This window comes from Mandrillus leucophaeus, unplaced genomic scaffold, assembly GCF_000951045.1.
Source record: "Mandrillus leucophaeus isolate KB7577 unplaced genomic scaffold, Mleu.le_1.0 Scaffold145, whole genome shotgun sequence".
In the NCBI taxonomy this organism is placed as follows: Eukaryota; Metazoa; Chordata; class Mammalia; order Primates; family Cercopithecidae; genus Mandrillus; species Mandrillus leucophaeus.
In genome coordinates, this window is record NW_012101421.1 from 3312435 (window position 1) to 3334943 (window position 22509).

General features: G+C 34.5%; 1 protein-coding gene across 7 annotated transcripts in view; it reads right to left on the minus strand.

The window, feature by feature from the left end:
• Positions 1-22509, minus strand: part of NOL4 (nucleolar protein 4) — a 405759-nt gene that overhangs the window by 207003 nt on the left and 176247 nt on the right. Inside the window, exon 1 of one of the 7 annotated variants that reach the window (XM_011974398.1) lies at positions 19090-19263. The exons of the other annotated variants lie outside the window; for them this stretch is intronic. The gene's annotated coding sequence lies outside the window, so the exon portion shown is untranslated. Of the gene's footprint in view, positions 1-19089; positions 19264-22509 lie in introns of those variants that run through there. 7 annotated transcript variants of the gene reach the window in all.

Consider the following 22509-nt stretch of genomic DNA (forward strand, 5'->3'; position numbering starts at 1 on the left):
CAACACACTGCACTCTTCCGCTTTCCAGTGGTGCTGCAGCTGAGGTGCTCGACAAGCCCTGGATCTTGCCTCTGGGACTTAGGTGTGAGCAACCACCAAACATTACTGCGTCTAAGGGGAAAGCACAAAGAAAGTGCAAGCAAGAAGCCAGCTACGACGGCAGGTCTTAGGCATGAATTCTACTAAAGCTTGGGTGCAAGCGGTGTGCACATTCCCCAGCCACCAGGCTAGGCTGCTGCCACTGAAGGTAGCACCACCCTATCCAGTGGCAAGGCTGCAGCGTAACCACTGCTGCCCACAACCTAAGCATTATGATGGTGGCCTGGGGATCACCCCACCCCTGCCAACCATGCTGACACTCACACACACCATCAGGAGGCCAGAAGATGAGCTCACCTGGCCCAGTGTTGCCCAACTTTTCCCATCCCAGAGCACAGAGTCTGGAGGCAAAGAGATTGCTTAGCCCAGTCCACCACCAATGCACATGAACACTCCTCCTGGGGCTTGAGGTTGTGACTACCCACCCTGCTACCACCACAGCTGGCATCTACCTCCACATAGCACCTGTGAGTGTTGAGACTGGCCCACTTAGCTCATCACAGTCCCACTGCCAATATAAGCACTCACCATGTGGGACCCAGATAGTTGTCCTATTACCTTCACCCATGCCATGCTAGCTGCCCAGGGACCTGAGAACCCACCCACCTGGCCCACTGCTATCTACCAGAATTGGAGTAAGCCACCTGGAGGCTCAAGAATTGGTTCACCTGAACCAAATAACACCAGGGTGCACCACTCTGGGACCCACGGACAGGCATCTCAGCCCATTGCTGCCACCATGGGGCCTAAAGACTGGCCTTCCTGGCATTCTAGCCCACAGGAAAACTTCATCACAGCCTCCAATAGCAATCGCACCCTAAGCCACTAGGAAAATCACAGATACTACTGATGATGTTTACAGCCAAAGAAGTTTTACAAAGACTACACTACTGCACACATCTAAAATCCAAGCCAAAGTGCCCTACTCAACCAACACCATAGGTACATATTCAGGAAAAAGTCCTCCCTGATGAAAGCAAATTCAGAAATTTGGAAGAAATGACTATATAGTAGATGCAGAGATACCAATGTAAGGGCACAGGAAACATGCAAAAGAAAAAACGTATGACACGTTTAAAGGGACATAATATTTTTCCAGCAATAGATCCCAATCAGAAAGAAATTCATGAAATCCCAGAATAAGAAATTAAATTATTGCTTCTAAAGAACCTCAGTGAGTTACAATAGAAATCTGAAAAACAATACAAAGAAATCAGAAAAAACAATTCAGGACATGAATGAAAATTTAACAGATAGATATTACTTTAAAATACCAGAAGTTTTAGAACTGAATAATTATTTGAATAAAATAAAAAATACATTTGAAAGCTTCAGCAATAAACTAGATCAAGCAGAAGAAAAAAATCCCAGAACCTGAAGACAGGTCTTTTGAAATAACCTTGTCAGAAAAACATAAAAGAGAATAAAAAGAATGAGCAAAGTTTTTGTGACATATGATAAACCCATAAAACAATCAAGTATTAAAATTATGGGAGTCCCACAAGGCAAAGAGAAAATTAAAGCATTCAATAACTTATTAAATAGAATAATAAATGAAAACTCCCCAATTTAGGAAGAGATTTAGACATTCAGATAGAGGAGGTTCTGAGATCCCCAAACAGATAAAATGCAACAAGATCTTCATGGCACATTATAATCAAACTATCTTAAGTCAAAGATAAATAGAGAATTCTAAACACAGCAAGAGAAAAGCATGTGGTCACCTATAAAGGAACACTCCATTAGACTAATGGATTTCTCAGCAGAAATCTTATGGGCCAGGAGAGAATAGGATGATATATTCAAAGTATTAAAAAGAAAAAAAAATCACAAAGAATACTATACCCAGCAAAATTATCCCTCATAAATGAAGGAGAAATAAAATTTTTCCCAGACAATTGAAAGCAAAGGAAATTCATTAGCACTAGACTCTCCCTACAAGAAATGCTCAAAGCAGTCCCCAACCCAGTAGTGAAAGGACAGCATTTACCATCATGAAAACACATAGTAACTAATAATCACTGGTAAAGCAAAGACACAAATGAGGAAAAAGTAGGGGAACAAAGAATATACTAAACCAGAAAATAACAGTATGACAGAAACAAAATCTCACACATCAGTAACAAGCTTGAATGTAAATGAATTAAATTCTCATCCTAAAAGACATAGACTTGTGGAGTGAATTTTTAAAATAATCCAACTACAAACTGCCCACAAAAAATAAACTTTACCTGTAAAGACTCATTATAGAATGAAAGTGCAGGGATGTAAAAAGATATTCCACACAAGAAAACTAAAAGTGAAGCCAGACACGGTGGCTCAGGCCTGTAATCCCAGCACTTTGGGAGGCCAAGCCGGGTGGATCACTTGAGGCCAAGAGTTCGAGACCAGCCTGGCCAACATGGCAAAACCCTTTCTCTACTAAAAATACAAAAATCAGCTGGGCGTAGTGGTGCACACCTGTAGTCCCAGCTACTCAGGAGGCTGGGGCATGAGAATCACTTGAATTTCAGGAAGTGGAGGTCGTAATGAGCAGAGATTATGCCACTGTACTCCAGCCTGTGCCACAGAGTAAGACCCTGCCGCCCCCCTAAAAGAAAGCAACAACAAACAGTCCCAAAGTGAGCAGGAATAGCTATATTTATATCACATAAAATGTACTTAAAGTCAAAAACCCTAAAAAGGAAAAAAAAAAGGACAAAGAAGGTCATTATATAATGATAAAAGGATAAAACAGCTAAAGGATATAAACATCCTAAATATATATGTACCTGACACTGGAGCACCCAGATTCATTAAAGCAAATATTACAAGATCTAAAAACATCTAAATATGGCAATAGATTCTAAAGCAAGAATAGTGGGAGACTTCAACACCCTACTCTAAGCATTACACAGATCATCTAGACAGATCTACAAAGAAACATTAAACTGCACATTAGACCAAGGAAACCTAACAGACATTTAATATAACATTTTATTCAATAACTGCGGAATACTCCCTATTCTCATCAACACATAGAATATTCTCCAGGACCTACTGTATGTTAGGCCACAAAGCAAGTCTAAAAATATTTGAAAGATTAAAAATTATATCAAGTATTTCTCAGACCATAATGGAATAAAGCTAAAAATCAACACCAAGTTAAACTTTGGAAACTCATAAATACTTGTAAATTAAACAGTATGCTCCTGAACGACCACTGGGTTATGAAGAACTTAAGTTGGAAATTAAAAAATTTTTTGAAACAAATGAAAATGGGAACATATTATACCAAAACTCATGGTATATAGCAAAAATAGTACTAAGAGGGAATATTATAGAAATAAATGCCTACATTTAAAAAGTAGAAAGATTTCAAATAAACAATCTAATGACGATCCCCAAGGGACTGGAAAAGCAAGAATAAACTAAACCCAAAAATAGCAAAAGGAAAAAAAATAATGTTTAGAGCAGAACTAAATGAAATAGAGACTAACAAACAATATAAAAAACAATAAAATCAAAAGTTAGTTCTTAAAAAATAACCAAAACTAATAAATTATTAGACTAACCAAGAAAAGAAGATAGAAGACTCAAGTTTAAAAAAAATCAGAAATGAAAATGGAGACATTACAACTGATACCACAGAGATACAAAAGATCATCAGACATTATTATGAACAACTATACTCTAACAAATCGAAAACCTTATAGGAAATGGATAATTTTCTGGAAACATACATCCTACTAAAATTGAATCAGAAACAAATAGAAAACCTGAACAGATCAGTAATGAGTAGTGAGACTGAATCAGTAATGAAAATCTTCCAACAAAGCAAAGACCAGGACCAGATAAATTCACTGATGAATTCTACCAAAGATATAAAGAAGAAATAATACTAATCCTCAAGCTATTCCAAAACAATCAAAGAGAAGGAAATTCTCCCTAACTCATTCTATAAGGCCAATATTACCCTGATACCAAAACCAGACAAGGATTTGACAAGTAGTGAAACTACAGGCCAATATTTATGATTAACAGAGATACAAAAATCCCCAGCAAAATACTAATTAACAGAATGTAACAGCACATCAAAAAGATAATAAACCATGAGCAGGTGAGATTTATATTAGGGATGCAAGGGTGGTTTCATGTACCAAATCAATAAAAAGAAAATGCATCACATCAATATAATGAAGGGAAAAAAACAAAAGATGCAGAAAAGGCATTTGATAAAATTCAACCTCACTTCATAGTAAAAGCTCTCAACAAATTAAGCACAGAAGGACCATACCTCAACATAAAAAAAGTTGTATACAACAAACCCTCAGTTAACATCATACTGAATGGGAAAGGTTGAAAGCTTTTTCCTTAAGATATGAAACAAGACAAGGATGCTCACTTTCATCATTCCTATTCAACGTATTTCTGGAAGTTCTAGCCAAGGCAATCAGGCAATAGCAATAAATAAATGGCATCAGCCTGGCACAGTGTCTCATGTCTGTAACCCCAGCACTTTGGGAAGCTGAGGTGGGTGGATCACTTGAGGTTAGGAGTTCAAGACTAGCCTGGCTAATATGGTGAATCCCCGTCTCTACTAAAAATACAAAAATTAGCCGGGAGTGGTGGCAAACACCTGTAATCCCAGCTACTCAGGATTACAGAAGGATGAGGCAGGAGAATTGCTTGAACCCGAGAGGTGGAGGTTGCAGTTAGCCAAGATTGTGCCACTGTACTCCTGGGCAACAGAGTGAGACTCGATCTTAAAAAATAAATAAATAAATAGCATCAAAATTGCAAAAACAAAGAAAGTAAAATTGTCTCTCTTTGCAGATTACATCTCATATCTAGCAAAACCAAAGATTCTACCAAAAAACTATTATATCTAGTAACCAAATTTAGTAAAGCTGCAGAGTACAAAATGAACATACCAAAATCAGTAGCATTTCTGTACGTCATAGTGAAATAGCTGAAAATGAAATCAAGAAGGCAATTTCACTTACCATAGCTACAAAATATCCCAAGAAATAAACTTAATCAAGGAAGTGAAAGGTCTCTACAAGAAAAACTGCAAAACACTGATTAAAATAACACAGGAGGACACAAATAGAAATATATCCACGCTCATGAAAAGGAAGAATTAATACTGTTAAGTGACCATACTACTCAAAGCAACATACAGATTCAACACAATCCCTATCAAAATACCAAGTCATTTTTCACAGAAATAAAAAAAACTTAACGTTCATATAGAACCAAAAATGAGAAGAATAGCCAAAGTAATCCTGAGTAAAAAGAACAAAGCTGGAGGTATCATACTATGTGACTTCAAATTATATTACAAAGCAATAGTAACCAATACAGCATGCTATTGTTATTAAAATAAACACATAGACTAATGGAACAGAGTAGGGAACCCCAAAATAAATCCTCATATTTACACCCAGCTAATTTTGACAAAGACACCAAGAATATATACTAGGGAAAGACACCCTCTTCAATACATGTACAGGGAAATTTAAGTACTCATATGCAGAAGAATGAAACTGGATCCATCTCACTATGTATAAAAATCAACTCAAGATGGATTAAAGACTTAAACTCACCCCAAATTATAAAACTACTAAAAGAAAACTACTATAAGGAAAACATTTCAGGACTGGTCTAGGCAAATATTTCACAGCTAAGACTTCAATAGCATAGAAACTAAAACAAAAAGACAAGTAATATCATATTAAACTAAAAAGCGCTACACAGTAAAGGAAATAAACTACAAAGTGAAGAAACAACCTGTTAAAGGGGAAAGAATACGTGCAAACTGTTCATCCAACAGGGGACTAATACCCAAAATACACAAAGAACTCTAACAACTCAACAATATAAAACCAAATAATGTCTTAAAAATTTGGCAAAGGACATAAACAGACAATTCCCACAAGAAGACATACAAATGGTTAACAGGTATATGAAAAAATGCTCAACATCAGTAATGATCAGGGAACTGCAGATCAAAACCACAATGAGAGATCATCTTAGCCCAGTCAGAATGGCTATCACAGAAAATAAAATGTAAGAGATGTTGGCAAGGATGTGGAGAAAAGCAAACACTTATACACTGTTGGTGTGAATGTAAATTAGTACAAGCACTATGAAAAACAGCATGGAGATTTCTCAAAAAACTAAAAATAGAACTACCATATGATCCAGCAATCCTACTACTCGATGTCCATCCAAAGGAAATCAGTATATCAAAAGGATACCTACACTAGCGTGTTTATTGTGCAAAAATATGGAATAAGTTTAAGTGTCCATCAGTAAACAAATGAAAGACAATGTACATATACATAATAGAATATGATTTGGCCATAACAAAGATTGAAATCATGTCATTTGCAGTGACATGGGTGGAACTGGAGGTCATTATGTTAAGTCAAAGAACCCAGGTATAATAAGATAAATACCACATGTTCTCACTCATATATAGGAGTTAAAAAATTTGATATCATGGTGATAGAGAATAGAATGATAGATACCAGAGGTGGTAAGTGTGTTAGAATGAGTAGGGGAAATGAAGAGAGGTAGATGAATGGGTATAAACTTACAGTTTAGATAGAAAAATAAGTTCTAAGGTTTGATAACAGGCTAAAGTGACTATGATTAGCAACAGTGTACTGTATATTTCAAAATAGCTAGAACAGAGAACTTGAAATGTTACCCTTTTCAAGGTGATGAAATGATAAATAGTCAAGGTGATGGGTGCCCCCAAATAAGCAGGTTTGATCATTACATATTCTATGCATGTAAAAAATACTTACATGTATCACGTAAGTATTTAAAGTATTATGTATCATAAAAGAAACAAAATGTAAAATATATAAACAACATACAAATCAGAACATTAAAATCACAGCTGTAAAATATAGTTATATCATGTCTTATTCTGGAATTTGATCAATTTTGGATATTCTTTTCCCTCATCTTATTGTCACACAATAACAAGGTAGAGAATATGTCACCTAATTTTAAGCGGCTACGCTGGGGACAAAAGACAGGTTTATTACTAAGAGTTCCATATTGAGTAGCATAATAGAATGAGACACTGGTTGTCAAAAGACAACCAGATCACTGCTTTTGCTCATAGGTCTGGGTGGTTTTTTTTCCCCCTGCAAATTCCACATGCAGCATTAATTAGCAAGCTGAAAGCACTTTCATTTTCACTTTTGGCTAGCAGACTTCAATGAATCTCTAATTTACACATTTCAGCTCTGCAGACATTTGCAGAGCAATATTTTAAGAGCAAGTCTTTATTTGGCTTAGCCTCCATTTCTGTATAAAGTTAAGATGTGCATTTACTTGTCATTTCAGCAAATCCTTGCCACAATTAATGAATGGTTCCAAAAAAATAAGTGTGTGGTCAATCCCATTCCACTTTTCTTTAGCCTGTAAATTGTTAGTTCTTTTGTAGTAACAGCTGAACACAATGAAAACATCAGCAAAACATTGGCAAAATGTTCTTTCCAACAACTGATTCAAAATCATGATAAAAATGAAAAACATATACAGACGGTTCCTGACTTACAATGGTTCAACTTAGCAATTTTTTGACTTTATGATGGTGTGAAAGCAAGACACATTCAGTTGAAACCGTACTTTGAGCGCCCATACAACCATTCTGTTTTTCACTTTCAGTTCAGCATTCAATAAATTACATGAGATACTCAACATTTTATTATAAACAGGCTTTGTTTTAGATAATTCCATCTAACTGTAGGCTAATGTAAGTATTCTGAGCATGTTTAAGGTAGGCTAGGCTGAGATATGGTGTTAAGTACCTTGGGCATATCAAACCCATTTTGATTTAGAATATTTTCAATTTACAATAGGTTTGCTGAGATGCAATCCCATTGAAAGTTGAGAAGCATCTGTGTCCAAAATTTTGGTGACTATATTTTTAAATAAAAACTATTGATTGATCTATTTATCTCTCTTGTTTGGAAAGGTACGTGCCAAACTGTTAATGGAGATTATTGCTGGGGGCACAGTAGATTGGGAGTGAATAACAGGGGACCCTTCCTTTTTCTTTATACATTTTGGTACTTTTTGGAATTTTTTCATGACTATATACTTCACGTGAATATGTAATATTTTATTAATCTTATATTGGTGATAGAAGCTATTTTGAGGATAAAGCTATTTTGAGGTGATTGAAGCCATTTTCCTGAGGAAAAATGCTTCAATGATGAATATGTATTTTTAAAATAAATGTATATTTATTAATATACTTTGAGGTAGATGAATGGGTATAAACTTACAGTTTAGATAGAAAAATAAGTTCTAAGGTTTGATAACAGGCTAAAGTGACTATGATTAGCAACAGTGTACTGTATATTTCAAAATAGCTAGAACAGAGAACTTGAAATGTTACCCTTTTCAAGGTGATGAAATGATAAATAGTCAAGGTGATGGGTGCCCCCAAATAAGCAGGTTTGATCATTACATATTCTATGCATGTAAAAAGTAATATCATATTAAACTAAAAAGCGCTACACAGTAAAGGAAATAAACTACAAAGTGAAGAAACAACCTGTTAAAGGGGAAAGAATACGTGCAAACTGTTCATCCAACAGGGGACTAATACCCAAAATACACAAAGAACTCTAACAACTCAACAATATAAAACCAAATAATGTCTTAAAAATTTGGCAAAGGACATAAACAGACAATTCCCACAAGAAGACATACAAATGGTTAACAGGTATATGAAAAAATGCTCAACATCAGTAATGATCAGGGAACTGCAGATCAAAACCACAATGAGAGATCATCTTAGCCCAGTCAGAATGGCTATCACAGAAAATAAAATGTAAGAGATGTTGGCAAGGATGTGGAGAAAAGCAAACACTTATACACTGTTGGTGTGAATGTAAATTAGTACAAGCACTATGAAAAACAGCATGGAGATTTCTCAAAAAACTAAAAATAGAACTACCATATGATCCAGCAATCCTACTACTCGATGTCCATCCAAAGGAAATCAGTATATCAAAAGGATACCTACACTAGCGTGTTTATTGTGCAAAAATATGGAATAAGTTTAAGTGTCCATCAGTAAACAAATGAAAGACAATGTACATATACATAATAGAATATGATTTGGCCATAACAAAGATTGAAATCATGTCATTTGCAGTGACATGGGTGGAACTGGAGGTCATTATGTTAAGTCAAAGAACCCAGGTATAATAAGATAAATACCACATGTTCTCACTCATATATAGGAGTTAAAAAATTTGATATCATGGTGATAGAGAATAGAATGATAGATACCAGAGGTGGTAAGTGTGTTAGAATGAGTAGGGGAAATGAAGAGAGGTAGATGAATGGGTATAAACTTACAGTTTAGATAGAAAAATAAGTTCTAAGGTTTGATAACAGGCTAAAGTGACTATGATTAGCAACAGTGTACTGTATATTTCAAAATAGCTAGAACAGAGAACTTGAAATGTTACCCTTTTCAAGGTGATGAAATGATAAATAGTCAAGGTGATGGGTGCCCCCAAATAAGCAGGTTTGATCATTACATATTCTATGCATGTAAAAAATACTTACATGTATCACGTAAGTATTTAAAGTATTATGTATCATAAAAGAAACAAAATGTAAAATATATAAACAACATACAAATCAGAACATTAAAATCACAGCTGTAAAATATAGTTATATCATGTCTTATTCTGGAATTTGATCAATTTTGGATATTCTTTTCCCTCATCTTATTGTCACACAATAACAAGGTAGAGAATATGTCACCTAATTTTAAGCGGCTACGCTGGGGACAAAAGACAGGTTTATTACTAAGAGTTCCATATTGAGTAGCATAATAGAATGAGACACTGGTTGTCAAAAGACAACCAGATCACTGCTTTTGCTCATAGGTCTGGGTGGTTTTTTTTCCCCCTGCAAATTCCACATGCAGCATTAATTAGCAAGCTGAAAGCACTTTCATTTTCACTTTTGGCTAGCAGACTTCAATGAATCTCTAATTTACACATTTCAGCTCTGCAGACATTTGCAGAGCAATATTTTAAGAGCAAGTCTTTATTTGGCTTAGCCTCCATTTCTGTATAAAGTTAAGATGTGCATTTACTTGTCATTTCAGCAAATCCTTGCCACAATTAATGAATGGTTCCAAAAAAATAAGTGTGTGGTCAATCCCATTCCACTTTTCTTTAGCCTGTAAATTGTTAGTTCTTTTGTAGTAACAGCTGAACACAATGAAAACATCAGCAAAACATTGGCAAAATGTTCTTTCCAACAACTGATTCAAAATCATGATAAAAATGAAAAACATATACAGACGGTTCCTGACTTACAATGGTTCAACTTAGCAATTTTTTGACTTTATGATGGTGTGAAAGCAAGACACATTCAGTTGAAACCGTACTTTGAGCGCCCATACAACCATTCTGTTTTTCACTTTCAGTTCAGCATTCAATAAATTACATGAGATACTCAACATTTTATTATAAACAGGCTTTGTTTTAGATAATTCCATCTAACTGTAGGCTAATGTAAGTATTCTGAGCATGTTTAAGGTAGGCTAGGCTGAGATATGGTGTTAAGTACCTTGGGCATATCAAACCCATTTTGATTTAGAATATTTTCAATTTACAATAGGTTTGCTGAGATGCAATCCCATTGAAAGTTGAGAAGCATCTGTGTCCAAAATTTTGGTGACTATATTTTTAAATAAAAACTATTGATTGATCTATTTATCTCTCTTGTTTGGAAAGGTACGTGCCAAACTGTTAATGGAGATTATTGCTGGGGGCACAGTAGATTGGGAGTGAATAACAGGGGACCCTTCCTTTTTCTTTATACATTTTGGTACTTTTTGGAATTTTTTCATGACTATATACTTCACGTGAATATGTAATATTTTATTAATCTTATATTGGTGATAGAAGCTATTTTGAGGATAAAGCTATTTTGAGGTGATTGAAGCCATTTTCCTGAGGAAAAATGCTTCAATGATGAATATGTATTTTTAAAATAAATGTATATTTATTAATATACTTTATTAATCCATTGAACTTTGAAATAAAACAACATGCAAGGCAGGAGTTCTTAGCCCATTAGTACATGGGTGAGCAAACCATTGTGGAAGGGTGAGTCTGAGATATGAACAGAGATAGTGTGTTAAACCAAACTCTGTACTTTCCACTTTCCTACGCTGCAGAGCAATGAAAAATGAGTCAATCGTATCATTTAATGGAATCTCCTTGTATTTCTAACTTAGGTATCATGGAGAATAAACAACGAAAAGAACCATGTGAGATGGATAAACAGCAAAAAGAACCATGTGAGATATGCTCTGGTGACAATGATACAGCCCAGAATTCAGGGCAATCCCATGTGAAAATTGTTCATATAAATTTGGTCAGAAATATATTTTGTATTCGTGTCCTTTTATTGTAAAATTAGTAAAAGATCTATTTGTTCTCTAAAATATTAGAAATGGGTGCAGAGAACATTTAGGTTGGCAACGAACACTCCAGATAATTTTGTCTGATAATCAAAACTATTCTAGGATGAAAAAACATAATGAAAAAATATGCCAGATTATAAATCGAGTTTTCTATTGCAGGTCCAATAACACATATTTTGCTTTCAATTACTATTTCCTCTGAACCCAAATATTTAAAATAAGAGAGTTATTAATAATGTTAGTCCCAGCATTGTTACTTTTCTTGAGATGATAAAAACTATGACATAAATTTTAAGATAGGATGAGCCACTAAGAAAATCAAGTCTTGAGGTCAAAAAGAAGCAAGGCTAAAGTAAAAGGTTAAAATTCTCAGCTTAAGAGAAGAACTTGGGAACAATGCTGTGAGAAGTTGTAACAAAAATTAAGTGAAAAAAATCACATTCTTGGGCCCTTTCCCCCCATTCCCTACTGTGAAGAATGGCAGACAGAGGAAAGAACTAAAGGCAAAGAAAATCCTTAATATTCTCTATGTGGCAGGTGTTAAAGGAAGCACATGTCTCTTTCCTGATATGGGAAATAGTTATCCATGGGGACCTTATTAGCTAAAGTGAAGAAAAAAAAAAAAAAAAAAAACCACTTTGTTATCACCCTTACATTTCTTACATGCTTAAAGCAATTTCTAAGAAGTGGATTCACATTTGCAGCATTCTTTAATAAAGTCGTGGCCTCTGGGATTTTCTAAATTTCTAAACTTCTTTCAAAGCATTAGAAAAGCATTATAGAATTTCGGTTTTTTTTTCCTTTTTAAGTTTTAACCTTTTCATAGTTGGAGTGACCGATATTAGACAAAGTTGGAAGTTACAGACAGTATCAATCAAAGTTAATTTCTTATTCTACTTTTAAAATACACCCTGGGTTTGTTCTACAAATCATATTTAGCCATATTGTAATGTTGATTATTGTTCTTAGTATTTATTATATAGGGCTACAGTTTATAATGCTATAGATAGATTTTACTAAAGGTATGGGATATAATTTATTCTATCACAAAATAATAATCCTTAAACAGTTTTCTGTTGCATGAAGTTATGCATGTGATTTACAAAAATACAGGTTCAGGCAGCAATATAAAATTATACATAGGCATGAAGTCAGGAGCAAAAATGAAGACTTTTTCTATAAATACAAAGTTTTGAATATACTTTAGTAAATTCTGATGTTTGGGCTCAGATATTGATCTCATTGACTCTTTTTAAGAGCTGACTATACACTTTGCCTTTTCCTTACTCTAATTTTCATACACTTCTCTGCAACCCATTCCATCAAATCTTTGAATAAGGCTACATACACAAAAAGGCAAGTTCCCTAGCCAGTAATGATGGCTCACTCTCCCAGATGAAAAACTCTGAAGACATCCCTCCCACCAAACCCCTTTCTATCTGCAAGTAAAGAATTAAACTATGCCAGGAAACATGATGGTATTTTCTAAAGTTGAGAGGAATATGTTCACGATTCCTATTCCAATTATGAATCCCAGTGGATTCACATGAATGATCAAATGTTGAAAAGTTGTCTGTTGATCTTTAATCATATTCCAAAATTTTAAGTAAAGGGTAGGAGAGGTAGAATGTATATTCATAGACTAAATGCTTCTGAAACACCAATCAAAGATGGAAGAAAGGCAAGAAAAAGAAATGTGACCAGTAACTGAAACTGAAACTGGAGATAAGTGATAGTGAGTGGATGCTTTCAGTTATTAAGCATCCAGTGCAGCAAGTTCCATTATATTAGTTATTTCCTTTAATTCCCCAAACAATTCCATGAACTAGTTATCTCCATATTACAAATAAGAGAAATCTCATGTGCTAAAGTCTTCCCAGACTATCATTGTCAACTTGTCCTCACATTCTCCTTTCTGCCAGCACTATATCTTGCACTAATCTTCATCATGACATTTTTCACACTAGGGAAACAGGTCGAATCACACTGTGGTTGAGACCATGAGCTCTGCAGCCAGAAAAACATATAATCAGAACTCAGTCCTGTCATTCACAACCTGTGTGGTTTGCATGTAATTTCTCTGAGCCTTAATTTCCTTATAGAGAGAACAGGGGCAGCTGTAGGATTTACACTACAGTACACGAGTTACAAATAAATGAGTTCATGTCTAAAGAGTAGCTAGCCCAGTACCTCGTCCACATCAAGGAAGGTAGTATGATCTTTGAAGGGAGAGAAAGCCTCTGATTTTCTTCATGTACTTACAGTGTGCTTTGGCAAAAGCAGGTCCATAGTAGGGGTTTATTAAATGCTCATTGAATGAATGACAAACGAATTAATGTATGTATGCAAATATGTATGTATGCATGTATAGATGGACGAATGGATAATCTTTTGCATCCTATGATAGTAGTTTCCCTATTAAAGCTCCAATCATCTTTATAATTTTCCTCTTCCTAGAATAGGATGAGTTTTTGTGAGATAACAGACTATGACCAATAATCTGCTTATTTTTACAGAGATCAAAGCTATACATAGGTACCCAAGAAAAAACAATAAAAACAATTTTTTCTTTACCTTTTCTTGTAGGATACAAGAATGACTCTCTACAATGCATCTTAAGAAATGACAATGTGAGGTGCAGAATGAGCTGGAATCAGCCTCTGTTTATTAGTTATATAACTTTTAAAATATTCCTCAATCTTTCTTAGTATCAGTTTCCTCACTCATAAATCTGGGACATAATAGTAATTGTATGTATCTTACAGTGTTGTGACAGTTCAATGAGATAATGTAAATTAAAGGGTGCATAGTGTAAGGGTTAAAGGATAAGTTTTCTTTGAAGCAGGGAGGCAGTTGCCTCTTCATCGTACCCTCTTCAGTGTGTTTTCCTCTTTAGTGTGTCTTCTCAAAAACATATAGGCCTGAAGAAAAGGCCCAAACTTTTGACTTTCCAATTCAAGACTGGGGACTTCTGACCATTAAAACTATAAATGTATACCTCCAGAATTAGCTTAGGGGTCTCTCTCACGGGATAAATAAAAAGAGTTGCATCCATATCTATCAAGAAGATAGAGAAGTTGTGACTGCTCATTCTTCTCACTTTACTGTGTATGTGTATGAAATTCTGTTCAGACTTCATAGTCACTTTTATGTCACTTAATATACTCCATAAAATATTGTGTTATCTCTCTTTCTTTTAAATAGGTACAGAGGGATCTTTTGTTAGAATTGTTTTATTTCTCTATCAATTAAAAATTATAAAGTATCAAACAACTGTTAATTGTTGAGGTTGTTATTGTAATTATTATAATTATGATCATTTCAGGACCACAATGATATAAAATTATAGCAATTATCTATATGAAAAGAAAATAAAATACTTTTATCTTTAACTAATTGGATAATTACTACAAAACGCTTTTCCCAAAACTCAGCTGGATATATACATTTTTCCTTTGCCTCAAATTTATTTTTACTGTATAAAAATGCCAAGAGCAAAAGTATAAAAGTTCCCAAATTAAAAGTTATTAAATTTTAGAACTGTCAGACTCCAGTAATAAAAGACAATTTTTTTGTTATACTAGGAGCTTGTATACTTTAAATGAAAAATACATGACAAGTTTTTAAATACTCTAAATGCTATATACCAGCATTAAAGAGGAAACAACATATATATATACCAGCATTAAAGAGGAAACAACATGTAGAGTAGTCCAACGAATGCTAAAGATGCTTTGAAATTTTATGCAATAATGTAATCTAAAACAGACATTTGTAAATGATCTACATTATGCGTAAGTTAGCTATTATAATTAAATGCAATATATGCTTTTAAAGACTTAAAGATCAAACTTAAGATGTCTAAAATCAAATTCGTTCCTGCCTCCCATTACCACCACTACCCTCTTCAAAAACTCCCTCTTTCTATTGACTTTCCTATGTCTATAATGGCACCCATGCATTTTCAGTCTTGAAGGTTCTTTCTTTAATGCTACCCAGTCGTGGGTCAAGTCTATCTTCTGTGCTTACTTTACCACACTGCCCACTACAAAATAATACAATTCTCTATTGGTCATGCTCACCAGACTGTTTTTATGAAATCTTGAACATCAGCATTTTGCTCTGTCCTTCTTATCATCTATCCTTTCATCTGTTATTTGGATGAAACCAAATGAATCACCTTTTATTTTGTATTAAATTTTTTTTGAGACAGTCTCACTCTGTTGACCAGGCTGATCTTGAACTCCTGGCCTCAAGTGATCCTTCTGCAACAGACTCCCAAAGTGCTGGGCTAACAGGCATGAGTCACTGCTTGCCATGAGCCTAGCCTGCCAAATAAATCTTGGTTGAATAAATTAATAAATGCAATTCCATAGATTATATGCCTATGATTTCTTTTCCATTTATTTTCTACTTTTAATTTCCAGTATTTCTATGTTAGTTTAGGTTCTTAGTCCTAACCGCCTTCCCCAACTATTATTCTTACTCAACATTTAAAGAATAAATACATCTTATAACAGAGCACTGCTTCTACTTTTCATTCCTGGTTCACAAATGCCCACTGACCCCCATCTGCCCTCAAAAGTATCTATCATCAAAAGAACATATCCCAGTCTGACATTCTTTTCTTTCTACAACCTAATTTCAACAATTGCTCTGGCTACCTTCCCCACACACCACGTTATCAATTCGCTTACATGCAACTTTAAGAAAACAAATAAATTTAGCATCTTACATAATTTTCCTGAGACATATGAAGTCAAACTTAAAGCATATGGAGAAAAAATTTTCATGGCAGCATAAATCCCAAAATTTAAGAAAGAAAGGAGAAACTGTTGCTATTTAACCGTTCTCTAAAGTGGCCCTTCTAGCTTAACAATGTATCACAGTATTGAATCAAATATGGTCAAATCAAACATTAATTTGATTTTTAAAAGCTAATACAAAACGTGTTCATATTACAGTATTACCTCTTGTGCTGAATAATATTTTTTTCAATACATTTTAAAATACACACATCAACCATCAATCACAATGGGCAGTTTTAGAAACTATCCTTAGTTTATTTAACAGACCATTATACCATTATGAAAATATATATCAATGCTTTATGTGTTGGCTTGTTGAGTGTTCCCCAGCAGAGGTTTCTGTTGTAAATTTCCTGCCCATTCCTTCCTCTTGCCCTTTTCTGTACTCTGGTTTCCCATGCAAAAATTCAGACCATTTCCATATCACCTACCAATCCCAGAGCTTTCAGAAGACCTTGGTGACCTGAAGATTTTTACTCTTAAAATGACTCCTGGACTTTCCAAATGCGATTCCAAACTCTGAGACCAGTTCGGAATAGATTAACTTCTTTCCCAGATTCCTGAAGCATTGCCTTTCAAGAGAGAATCTGACTATGGAGGATGACCTGGTCCTCCCAAGCAATACCTTAGGAGAGCAGGAAGGGCCAAACCAAAATTTGCCTAAGAGAGATTACAAGTCCCTGCCAGTCTTCAGTTGACTAGCCATTTGTGTCTAGGTCAGCCACCACTGTATTTTCAAAAGACATAAGCACAGATGACAGGGAATGGAGAATTCTAAGAAACATAAAATTTTATTTTAACTGGTTAGCAATACTTATTGAAAATCTTTGGTTAAGGTAATAAATTGGCTAAGTCCCTGACCGTTTTTAAAATTTATTATTATCATATATATATATATATATACACATATACACACACACACTTTACTCTGTTATCTCAATAAATGGTGCCCATTTTTTTCTTAGTTATTCTTTTTCTTTACTAGTCCTATTTTGTTAATTCTGCTCCCTGCATCATGCAGCGACCCTCTAAGTTTCACTCTTCCTGAAATAAAGTCATTGGTTTCTCTCCTTTCTACCTAAAGTCTATGAAGGGAGATACACTACTTTTGTTTGTTCTCTGGGGAGGACAAAAGGAACACAATTACCTCTTTCCTTTTGTAATTTTTAAGGGTCCTGTCCTGAACTACTAACAGAAATCACCAAAAAGAGGTTGTTGGAATAATTTATGATCATTCATTGAGAGGGACTCCCTGACTTCCTGCTTTGTCTCCATTTTCTTAAGAGTACCAGGTTCTGCATAGTTACAACCTAAATGCTATTAAGCAAAGTATGACCCTTCCGGTTTTGTGTGTACTTCCTAACATATGAAGATAATAATTTCATCTAACATTTTAATATACCTGTTCAACTCTAGGACCTATGGTCTCTTCTAGCATTAAGTTTCAGGGAAAAGAAGTGCATGTGTTATCTGTGCTCTGTTTTTGCAGCAACACCCAAGTCTCTCTATTCTGAGAAATTAAAACAGTACACTTCAATTGGCAATTAAATATTTTTATGATAATAGCTATATTAAGCATAGATTATAATGTTATTTGTAGTGTGTAGTACATTACTAGCAGGATTTTACACAGGGGAAAAAATCCCAGTTTCTAAATATATGTTACCAACATGTAGACATGATGGAAACAATTTAAAAACATCATGTATCATGGATGTAGCCTGATACAATTTTCATCATGAATTATTTTAAATACAAAATAAATACATTCAGGGGAATACACACTGATAGTCATAAACACAAGGGTTATATATTAATATAATATGTAAAATCTACATAGTTTGGAAAAATTCTTTTCAATTTTGTATGTGGATTAAAGTGTCTTTTGAGGTAATTAAGTTTTTGAAAGACTACATATCTCCACAATAGATACTAATATCAAATTTTTAAAATCCATAACAAGGTTCCTAGCTTCTAAGCTAAAAATCATATGCCTCATAAAAATTGTGGAAGGAATTGTGTAAGTACAAACCAAAGGCGAAAAGAAAATAAACAAACCCATATAGACATAGACATTCCCCCAGAACAAAATCCATTTGAGGCAATCAACCAAAAATCCTGAAAGGTATACACATTGCACATGCCTTATGCTGAAAAGTTGAAGTACCAGCACCAGACAGAATAGCTACATTAATTGCTCTTTCCTCAAAAATGCCTTTTCATCATATTATAATGAACTAAAAAACCACACCACTTGCATACTTCTAAATGGATTTTTAAAATATGTATGCATAATTGAAAAAGGACATTTACAAACCTAAAATGAAATTTCATCACTTTTGGTGTTGAAGAAATACAACTTGCTTACACATACAGATTTTTCTGTGAATATTTTTTCTCTCTCTTTATGGAATTTTAGGTTTAAATGCACAACAATCTAGGGTAAATACATTAAATGCCAAAAGCATATAATACATTCTTTTTGCTTATCTGATTTTACCATGCTCCTGAGATTTTAGATGGATATTTCAAAAGTACCTAAAATTTTTCCTCAAGTTTCTGATCTGGTCAAACCTTATAACAACTGAACTAGGAAAACATTGGCATTTATCAGTCTCCTCCTGTCATTCTACTGCTTCATGGGACAGTCTTTAACAAGACTTAGACAAACCTCATTCATCAATATTCTACTCTGGAGGAGCTGACACTTACTGTGAATTCTGCTCTTCAACTTAAATACCAATGTCTGTGGCAGGCCAATTCTATCATTGCAGATCCAGCATCCCTCAGGCGAGGTCCAACCTTTCTCTCGAAGTGCACCCAGGGATTAGTCTGACTTCCCCTAAATTCTCTCCTCTGCACAGTAAGAGCTAATCTTTCCTGTATGAAGCAGGAGATGGTGTTGCTATGACAACGGAGCACATTCTAGCAGTGGGACTACTGAGATGAGCCTTCAAAGACTCAGGGAAACATGCACTCAGTCTTCCTCCGGGGCTATGGGCTCCTTCCTTGAGGATTTAATCTCCCAACAAGTTTTCTGTCAGACTGGGTTGTTGATTATCTGTGCATTTTGCTACAGGGAGATCACTGGTTAAAGAACATGGCTGGAAGATTACAGTTATTTAATAAAAGTGCCATTTTCAGTTTTAATAATTTTTCAGTTTGAATACTCAGTCTTTGTTAAAACACTACCCCCATTTAAATTAAAAGCATTTTGCTTACTTTTAGATTTTTAAAAATGATTATAATGAGTTGAGAATGGCACTGTCGAGGAGAAGCTTTACCTTTTTTTTTGTTTGTATATCATCACCATTGTATCAACTTGAAGGTTACATACAGACACACACACACACACACACACACACACACACACACACACACACACATCCATTTTCTCTCTCCAGCGTCAACGTCTGGAGCCTTGAGGTTTCAGGGTGGGGGAGGGGTATGCTAACAAAAGCAAATCCTGCAGCCACATTTTGCATACATATCTTAGCCACAGAATAACCACAATAAGTGCTAATCATTAAGAAAAATAATTACAAGTGGAATTTAAGTGCCTGTGCCACAGCAGAAGCGATCTAGTATCAAGCCATAACGTAGGAGGGCAGATTTCATATGTTATTTTCAAACATGACAGTTAAATTTTTTGGAAAATAATGAACACATACATTAATATATACATATGAAACAGTTGATAGCACACTGTAATCGTTCTGACTGTTTTGAACATTGAACATTCATTTTTCTTCAGAAACATTGCCGCGATTCAAACGACTACATCCTTTTCATTGGAAGGAAAGATACAGGGCAGGAAAAGTTTTCCCCCGCAGCAGAGGTTCCGTTTACTCAATCACCCTGAGTCAGGTGCTCACCCAGGGAGTCATCTGACCTGTCCTCTTTACTCCTTAATTTCCCTGTAATCTTTTCTATTTCTCAACCTTTCATGTGAGGAGCATGCATACCACCCTTCCCCCACGGACTGCAATTATTCTCCTTTGTGGCTGAAGCAATAGAATCTATATCATCTACATCTATGCTTTCAAGTGCTGAGAGCGAACAGGACTTTATGGATGTCGCTGTCACTCAGAGGTGTGAGGATCTATATGATAGTTAGATTCAATGCCACATTGGCCTTCTACAAATCATAGGGCTATCTTTAGTTACTTCTTGCTTGTCACCCTAATGAGTTTGAAAAGCTTTACGATATTAACTAGAATCTCATTATTGCACATAATGCATGTATTTACATTTAGTAGTTCATTTAAAAGAGACGGGGCATTTTAAAACTTATTTTGATTTGTATTTTTTATTTCCATCATAGTAAAAAATGCAGTTAAATTTTTGCTAATGTGTGCCTTGGAATATATCTCCAGGATACATATGTACCCATTTCACAATATATGCAGATAATTTTTCCCCTTATGATCCTCTTTTCAGAGCTTGCCCTGAAGATGCATTCTCATAATTCAAAAAGTTATAGCACCTGTTTTCATTATGTTCATTATTATCTAATTAGTAAAGGGTGTTTTTTTTTGGAAAAAAAATTCACTCTTCTATTCAGGGAAACTGGATAAATGCCAACACATGTAAACAACACATGGTTTACTTTCAAAATCAATCAACCAGCATTATTTATTTCTAAATAATTTCTTAGTTAAAAATGTGTTTAAATAATTTACTGCTATAATAGATAATGTTTACTATCTGCTATTCCTTTAGGACTGACTACCTGGACATCAATCATATTATATATTGTCTACAAGAAGACAATATTGTTTGTAGAAAAAATTATTTAAGTAGTTATGGTGAGTGTGCCACAACTTAGATTTGGATGTTAAAAGTGAGTTATAAACAACTAAGGTTATATGAATTCCAGAAATCACTACTGCAAGAAATTTAATAGTTTTAAAAATTTTTTCTCATGTATTATTTTTATGAGTCCTAATTTTTCAACATAATATTCAGTAGATCTGGTAAATTGCAATAATATGTTTGTCTTAGGGGAAATAGGAAAAGTGAGAATAGGAAAAACAGCTCTTTTCACAAAACAAGTTTTAAATATAAACCCCAGGACAGTTCTCAGTAAAAAGACTGAAATATTGGAGCCTATAGTAAGCGGAGCAAATGAGAGGTTGAGAACAATTTTTTTCTAAAACGCCGCCTTTCATGGAAAGGCTTGAATATGGCCTCTAGACTTTGTCTAGACACTGAACACAAACTCTAATGACAAACTGCATTACTAATCTCTCTCTGTTTCAGTTTTCTCACCATCAGAATGGACATAATAATAGCACCTCTATGAGAATTCAAGGAGTAAATATGTATAAATTTCTCATAATAATGCCTGACATATTGAAAATACTATGTAAATGTTAGGTGTCATTTAGGACCTTGAAGACAGGGATTAAATATTATTCAGCTTTGTCTCCCCTGTTCTTAATACAAAGACTGCTATCAGGTATATACTTAATAAATGAAAGGTATTTTTCATAAATCTATATGATTGTAATATTTAAGAAAGCAAAGTGAATAGACAATACTTTAGAATTCTAAATGTATCAGAAGAAAAATATAAATCTTTCTACATAATTATTATTGGTATATAAAATTCAATAAATGAATATGTATTCAAGTAATCAATGAAGTACATTTTAAATATATCATGTTCTTTTATGCTCATTATATTTTAAAAATTATTTGCTAAACGATAAGTAAACAACATAAGTAGGATTATCTTTGACTGGGAATAACAATAACATATCCTTTAGTTTTATAACAGAATGAGTGATCACTTACTAGAAAATTGATTTAGCATCTGCTTTAGTAGATATTGTAGTAGGTGCTGGGATACAAAGACTTAGACCACTATGCCTGTCTTCACCGAGTGCACAGTTTAATGCGGGAAGCGTACACTCACTCAGCATAGTCTGTGTGCCAGGCACTGCTCTGGGTGCTGGAGATATGACAGTGAACCAAACAGAGAGAAATGTCTACTATAAGGAAGTTTCTCCCTGCTAGTGTGTGTGTGTGTGTGTGTGTGTGTGTGTGTGTGTGTTTTCAGGCAGGGGAAATGAATATATTTTAAGTATAAGTGCTTCAGAGGAAAATAAATTCAAATTTTGAAAAAAG